Source organism: Babylonia areolata, chromosome 27 (assembly GCF_041734735.1).
Source record: "Babylonia areolata isolate BAREFJ2019XMU chromosome 27, ASM4173473v1, whole genome shotgun sequence".
NCBI lineage: Eukaryota > Metazoa > Mollusca > Gastropoda > Neogastropoda > Buccinidae > Babylonia > Babylonia areolata.
In genome coordinates this window covers 16,313,864-16,321,363 of record NC_134902.1, presented here as the reverse complement: position 1 = coordinate 16,321,363, position 7,500 = coordinate 16,313,864, and positions in this window count along the sequence as shown.

Below are 7,500 nucleotides of genomic sequence, written 5' to 3'. Positions count from 1 at the left end.
TCCCTCCTATCCCTTCGAGCCCCTCTCCGCCCCCCCACCCCCCCCCCCCCACCCCCCGCCACTCTTCCTCTGCCCTTCATGCCTAGCTGGTTATACCTACCCTCCCCAAGTGTTGTGTTCGTTAGCCAATTCATCGCCAGGAGAGTACAAAACTGCTTTGTGCTATAAACACATAAACGACAGTGGCTAAGAATAGCTGGGGATTCCCCCTGCGATGTATAGAAAAAATTACCAATCCTACCGCTGAACATAAGTAGCAGTAGGTTTATGGATAACAGACCAATGAATGATCGTCTTTCAGTGACATGGGTCCTCTACCACGCCTGAGCATAAATGCGAGCTTGGCGGTGAAAGGGTTAATAACGAACGAACAGTTCGCCGTAACAAGCACCACATGCGTGGCGTGTGGCAGTAGGACTGAAGAATATGTCACTCTCTCCCCTACAAAAAAAACAAAACAACCTCTTCCCCACTTTCCCCAAATCAGTGCAAGGGGAGGGTCAGGCTGATAGCGAACATTTCTGTACACTCCACCTCATCCTCTCTCCCCCACCAGCCCCCCCCCCCCCCTCCCCTAACCTCCCCTACCCCCCACCCCACCCCAACACCCATGCCCTCAAAACTCCAACCACCACCCCTCTCGCTCCCTTTCTTAACCCCGATTTTCACCTTTGAACGTCCCAACCCACATAGCACACACACTCTCCCTCTCTCTCTCTCTCTCTCTCTCTCTCTCTCTCTCTAACAAGGGTATCTACCCATCAGATTAGGCCAAAAGCAGTCATCGTGCCTGTGTGTTAAAAAAAAAAAAAAAAAAAAAGCGACGTTATCGATCCGGGACAATTATAGAGGAATTTCACTTTGATGTATGGTTTCCAAATGTAACACCACTGTGCTAAACATAAGATTGTGGGCTGTAAGTGGCTTGATGACAACAACGTGATATCAGATATAGTCAGGCCGGTTTCTGTAGAGGACACGCCGCTGTAGACCACACATTTACCTTGTGTGCTATTACTGAAAATGTATGACACTCACACAAAAAAAAAAAAAAAAAAAAAAAAAAAAAAAAAAAAAAACGGGCGGGGAAATGCATTTGGCTTTCGTTAACTTCAAGAAAGCTTTTGATCCTATGAAGAATGACAGATTACTCGAACGTTAGCAAATTCCATTGGTTTTCTTTTTCTTTTCTTTTTTTTTTGATATTCAAGAATAAAGTATAATTCACTTATTTCCTGTATTATAACCACCGGTCAACAGTTGAATTTTCTTTTATTTTGTTGAACAGTTGGCGTCCGCCAAGGGTATGTTTTTAATTCCACATTGTTCCTAATTTCCGTAAATCAGTTGGCTTAACACTTCTCTCTCTGTTTCTCTGCTTTTCGGTCTGTCTTTCTGTCTCTGTCTCTGTCTCTCTCTGTCGCTCTCTCTTTCTTTCTTTCTTTCTCTTTTCTCCTCCGATTTCTTTCTCTCTCACCTTATTTTAAAATATGGTGTAAAGAAGCTTTCGAGCTGACTATTAAGCAGACCTTTCAGAAAACAATTGTATTCGCATTCTTTCTCTCATTCAATGGACAGATTGTGAGCACGTCACGCGCATGCATACACATTTGCGCAAAAGCGAACACACACACACACACACACACACACACACACACACACACACACACACACACACACACATACACACAGATTCACTCCTCACGTGCACGCATATACCAACACACACGTGCGCACACGCGTGCAAAGACATACAAATACACACGTATGCGCGTGGCACACACACACACACACACACACACACACACACACACACACACACACACACACACACACACACACACACACACACACAGAACACGCATTGTCAAATCGTGTAGTTTTAGTACAGTATGTTGATGATATATGTATGTGGATGGGTGTCAATCTAAAAAAAAGTCAACCCCACAAAGAGCACAGAATTACATACGTCGTTTGTATCAATCTGATCTTGATAACCTTGGTAACTATATGTTTGAAAATTGTCTAGCTTTGTCGAATGAAAAAACATGTATGATGTTGTTTAATTCAGGTGGTAACCCATCTAGCATACCCATTTTTAAATTACTTGGTGACGTCATTGATCATAAGCAGGTGGTGAAGTTTTTAGGTGTTTATCTTACTTCAAAGCTGACATGGAACATTTACTTTGATTACATCTTAACAAAGGCAAGGAAAGGTATCAATTTTATGAAAATTATAAGCCGCTTACCCTGGCGAATGGATACAAAAACGTTGATTCATCTTGCCATGGCCCTTGTAAGATCTAAGATAGCCTATGCACAAGAAACATTTTTCAGTGCACTTAAATATCTATGACAAAAGATTCAAAGTGCAGACTGTAAGGCTATCAAAATTGCCCTCGGAGTGCCCTCTCATGCATCCAATCAGGAAACATACAAAACAGCTGGAATTCTTCCCTTAAATGAACATCGTGAGTTAGCAACAGCAAAATTCGTTGTGAGATGCACTTCAATGACAAAAAATTTCATTGCTGATGAACTGACAGTAAGATCTGACATTGATTTTCCTAAAAGAGCTAAAGCCATTTCATCACAAGAAACAGTTGCAACTTACGTTTCAAATTTGTTAAAAGAATCTGATGTTAACATGAAAGAGTTAGCTGCAAAACCACATCATTCTCCTGTTCCTTTTTGGGAAATGTTGAAAGCAGATTTTGATATCACTTATTCTGAAACAAAAAAGGAAGAAAACATCAATATCACAAGTACTGCCAGAATTCATATAGCAGAAAAATATCAGAATTATCTCCATATATTTAAAGATAGATCTGTTATTGATGACAAAAATGCTGGTGCGGCTTTCTATATTCCTGCCTTTAAAGTTGAAAAATCTTACTTTATTGGAAAACATCATTCCATATTCACAGCTGAGCTAATTGCTATTATACAAGCTCTGAACTACTTAGTTAGCCATCAAATAGTTTTCTCGAAAATAGCATTCTTTGTTGATTCCAAATCAGTACTATATGCTCTAGAATTATTTAGCCTTGAAACAAGACCTTACTTAGTAATTGAGGCAGATCATTTGGTACATTGTTTAGGGATTAAAGGGACTGAGGTCAGTTTTTGTTGGGTGCCTTCTCATGTGGGCATTCATGGCAATAAAGCTGCTGATAAAGCAGCTAAAAGAGGAGCACAAGATTCAGAAAAATCGACAAAAATACATGTCCGTCTTTCCGTAAAAGAGGCATACACTTTGTTAGAAAAATCAGCATGGGGTCGATTTCATAACCGACGGAAGGAAAAGTTTTTAAAACATAAAGGAGCATTATTCCCCAAGAATATTATTAAAAGAAAAGATACCGAATCCATCAGCTTGCTATACAAGATTAATAACCTCTATTTATTTCCGTATAAAACTTGATGCGCTGAAGACAAAGTATAGTAAAAATGTTACATGCATCTATGGTAAGCAGTTCAGCTTGCATTATTGTTTGTTTCAGTGTCAGCAGTTACGTACCTTCTTGCCCAAGTATTTCAAAGAGAATAATTATTCTGCAGATGATTTTTGTAAAGTTATTTCTGACGAGGTTCTTTTGGTCGAACTTTCACTGGCATTAGTTCATAGCCCTGTTTCTACATTCCTTTAATATACTTCGGAATTGTGTTAATGGTTTCTGATTATTATCATTATTATTATTATTGAATTGTTACTGTTAAATGTAATTGCACGTTAGTTATGATGCATTTTTTGGTAGTTTTCTAGTTTTCTACCTTTTCTGTTTTCCTCTTCCCTGCCCCCCCCCCCCCCCCCCCCCTTTTTTTTTTCTTCTTTTTCTTTTTTTTATAACGTCTAATATCACTGATAGTGAAAAGACGCTAGACTAAACTTTTTTTCTTTTTTTTTTCATCATAATTATTATTTATTCATTTATGTATGTACGCTTATATGTTTTTTTGTTGTTTTTTTCTCAAGGCCTGACTAAGCGCGTTGGGTTACGCTGCTGGTCAGGCATCTGCTTGGCAGATGTGGTGTAGCGTATATGGATTTGTCCGAACGCAGTGACGCCTCCTTGAGCTACTGATACTGATACTGATACTAAAGAACGAACGAACGATAAACACGTGAGGGCTCTGATATACTCGTAAAAGATAGTCAGACAGACAGACAGAGCAAGATACAGAGACAGCTTGACAGACAAAGACTGAGAGACAGACAGACAAAGACACGGAGAGAGAGAGAGAGAGAGAGAGAGAGAGAGAGAGAGAGAGAGAGAGAGAGAGAGAGAGAGAGAGAGATGAAGGACAGCGTAGGAGGCGTGGAAAAAAAAAATTAAAAATCAGAATCTTCTTCCTTGTCCATTTTTGTACGTGTGTGTGTGTGTGTGTGTGTGTGTGTGTGTGTGTGTGTGTGTGTGTGTGTGTGTGTGTGTGTGTGTGTGTGTGTGTTCTTTCATTCTTTCTATAATTCTGTATCTGATGTCTCAAACTAAAAATGAAAAAAAAAAAAAAAAAAAAAAGACATCACTTTAGAAACTTTTCCTAGCTTCGTTTCATTACCACATCCCCCCCCCGCCCCCCCCCCCCCTTCCCCACCTCCACCCTTATTTTCAGCAACATCAAACCGGCCTGGCATGAGGAGTTGAAACTGGAACACTCAATAAAGATACACATCTTTCAATTAGAAGAGCACATTCCAGACGCTAACAAACCACTTAGGTTTGGTGGTGGTGGTGGTGGTGGTGGTGGGTTTTTGTTGTTTTTGATTATTGTTTTTGTTTTTTGTTGTTGTTGTTGTTTTTGTGAGGCTTTTTGTTGTGTTGTTGTTGTTGTTCTTCTTCTTCTTCTTTATATGTTGTTGTTGTTTGTTTTTTTCTGACGTCAATCCTTTTTGACACGCGCAGTTCTAAGGCTGAAGTTAATGAGCATTAGATTGTCGAAAGAAGAAATGATGCGTTTGGATGGATGTAATGATATTTGTAAGGCTGCCTTTGTGTGTGAACGTTGTTAGCGTGCGAACATGAAAGTTCAGAAAAAGATTTTTTAAAAAGTTGAAATCAACACCGTGGGTGAGTGAGTTGTTTGTGTGTTTGTTTGCTTGTTTTTGTGTGGTGCTATTTTATGGTGTAGGAAGGGGTATTTGTGTTGGGAGGGTGTGGGGGTGGTGGGGGGATGGGGGGGGGGGGGGGGGGGGGGGGGGGGTATGCGCGCGCTTGCGAATGCACAAGTTTCCACAAAAGATAATAGTAATATGTTTTGAGAAACGAACTCCATGATTATTTTGACAAGAAATACTTCAGTCATTAAAAAGTATATATATATATATATATATATATATACATACACACACACACACACACACATATACACACACACACACACACATACACACACACACACACACATAATATATATATATATATATATATATATATATATATACATATATATATATAAACAACAGTAGACTCTTCATGTCTTAAAACTTGTATTCTATTAAGACATGAAGAGTCTACTGTTGTTTATATTAATTTTTTTTTTTTTTTTTTACCGGTCTTGGTATTTACCTCAGTGCTTTCTGCAAGTAGCGGTGCCCAAGGTGGTTTTGTGATAGTTTCGGCAGAGCTAGATGCATTTTTTCAACATATACAGAGTTCTATCTATCACACTAGACATACATGGACATATATATATATATATATATATATATATATATATATATATATATATATATATATATAAGTGGAGTGATGGCCTAGAGGTAACGCGTCCGCCTAGGAAGCGAGAGAGAATCTGAGCACGCTGGTTCGAATCACGGTTCAGCCGCCGATATTTTCTCCCCCTCCACTAGACCTTGAGTGGTGGTCTGGACGCTAGTCATTCGGATGAGACGATAAACCGAGATCCCGTGTGCAGCATGTACTTAGCGCACGTAAAAGAACCCACGACAACAAAAAGGGTTGTTCCTGGCAAAATTCGGTAGAAAAATCCACTTCGATAGGAAAAACAAATAAAACTGCACGCAGGAAAAAAAAATTTTTAAAAAAGGGTGGCGCTGTAGTATAGCGACGCGCTCTCCCTGAGGAGAGCAGCCCGAATTTCACACAGAGAAATCTGTTGTGATAAAAAGAAATATAAATACAAATACACTGTACTTTTGAAACAGAATGACCTTGCAGGAGACAGGTCTTGCAGACAGACGAGAGATGCAACGTGGCAATGTTGGTTGAAAAGATTCCGAACAGTCCGTTAGAATTGAAATTGTCTGATAAAAAAAAAAATAATAATAATAATAATAATAATAATGATAAGATATAAACAAATAAACAACCCAAAAGTTGCGGTTCAACTCTGGGAAAGCTGTGTTCATGGCAACAAAAAAACCCAAAAAAAACCACCATAGGCCTACTCCACAAAACACACAGCCAACTTAATTAAACACATTTAGGTCGGGTGCACTTCATGGAACGATGAAGAAGCCAGATTCCTCAGGTGCTGCTGCATGATACCTGTTTGTGGAATATATCTGTACATCGCTATTTATCAAGCCTATTCGGACGTTAACGAAGTGTTACAAAGCGAAAACTATAGACATTTATAGACTTTAAAAAAAAATTTTTTTAAATTTAAAAACTGGAGGCCATACCTTTCATCATTCGTTTGGCAGTTCTTATTGCTTGGGTGAGAAACGGCTAGACTAATGCGAATAGCTTGCTCTTTAAATTCTAGTTATGTGTGATAGAGTGACTGTATTAATTAAAGCAGAGAGAGGAATGCAGAGTGAGAGAAATGTAGAGAATGAAAGAGGGGGGGTTGGGGGCAGGGCGAGAGAGAATGAGGGAGGGTGGAGAGAGATATACAGAGATACACAGAGAGAGAAGGAGACAGAGTTACAGAGAAAGAGAGAGAGGGGGGGAGAGAGAGATACACACACAGAGAGGGAGACAGAGATACAGAGAGAGAGAGGGGGAGACAGAGATAGAGAGGGAGAGAGAGAAAGAGATACAGAGAGAGAGAGAGAGATACAGAGAGAGAGCGGGAGACAGAGATACAGAGAGAGAGAAAGAGAGAGAGACAGAGATACACAGAGAGAGGGGGAGACAGAGATACATACAGAGAGAGGGAGACAGAGATACAGAGAGAGAGGAGGGAGACAGAGATACAGAGAGAGAGGAGGGAGACAGAGATACAGAGAGAGAGGGGGAGACAGAGATACAGAGAGAGAGAGGGAGACAGAGATACAGAGAGAGAGAGATATATACAGAGAGAGAGCGGGAGACAGAGATACATACAGAGAGAGGGAGGCAGAGATACACAGAGAGAGGGGGGAGACAGAGATACAGAGAGAGAGAGGGAGACAGAGATACAGAGAGAGAGGGGGAGACAGAGATACAGAGAGAGAGAGGGGGGGGAGACAGATATACAGAGAGAGAGAGAGAGAGAGAGAGAGAGAGAGATTAATTCAATTCAACTCAATTCAATAGAATAAATCTTATTT